Source organism: Sinocyclocheilus rhinocerous, unplaced genomic scaffold (genome assembly GCF_001515625.1).
Source record: "Sinocyclocheilus rhinocerous isolate Xijiao unplaced genomic scaffold, SAMN03320098_v1.1 scaffold3340, whole genome shotgun sequence".
In the NCBI taxonomy this organism is placed as follows: Eukaryota; Metazoa; Chordata; class Actinopteri; order Cypriniformes; family Cyprinidae; genus Sinocyclocheilus; species Sinocyclocheilus rhinocerous.
In genome coordinates this window covers 449,766-450,825 of record NW_015645073.1, presented here as the reverse complement: position 1 = coordinate 450,825, position 1,060 = coordinate 449,766, and positions in this window count along the sequence as shown.

Below are 1,060 nucleotides of genomic sequence, written 5' to 3'. Positions count from 1 at the left end.
AATTCTTAAAAAAAAAAAAGTGCCTCTAATGATTAAAAAAGAAATTGGACACCAAAGCAACCCCTATTCATGGATAATTACATTTTCATTCTCATTATTTTTCCATTTCCCGCCTACTCGTCCCCATATCTCTGAGTCTGTTTTTTTTTTTATTCAGATCCCCTACTTTTCTCTGACATGCTCCAATTTCATATTCCTTCCCTCTTTTCCCCTTCTCTTTCATTCTCGCAGGCTGTATCTCCTGAGATCTCTCGCTCTCTCTCTCTGTAACCGATGAAAGTCACAATGACTTTGACAGCCTCGGCTTCAGAAACAGGTCTAATCTAATTTATTTGATTTTATTACGGTAATAAGCCTGGCCAGGCACTGAACCCTGTGTATATGTGTGAACTCATGCATTAGTTTTATATTCTTTATCACAGATAGATAAGGTTTATCATATTTTTTTTTCATTATGAAGTATTTAAGCCTGTCCAAATCAATGTTCAAACCCAGAGATATCTGATTTCACAGACATGAAATCTCTCTCTCTCTCTCTCTCTCTATATATATATGTTAGATATGTTAGATAGATAATATGTTAGAATTCTATATATTTTAATCACTTCATATAATAATTTTTTTTAATTAAACAATTAAAAATGTTACAATTTATTAACAATTTTTATTACATTCCATTTTTTTGTGATATTTTCAAGTGGATATAAAAACAGAATCAAATTAGTTTGTACATTTAAGGAAAATGCAACACACACACACACACACAATTACTTATTTTTTTTTAACGAATACATATAATTACAATTACATATTTTAAAATTATATTTTAAGCAATTCATATATTAATATATTAAAATATATATTTAGTTTTATGATATGATATTTTTATATATATAACGTATTTGTTCTTTAAAATTATTTATAAAATATATTATATTCTAAAAACTTATATGCACATATATACTGTAAATATATGTGAGTATATATATATATAAACACATATACATATATTTTGTGTGTGTATATATATATATATATATATATATATGTATATATTAAT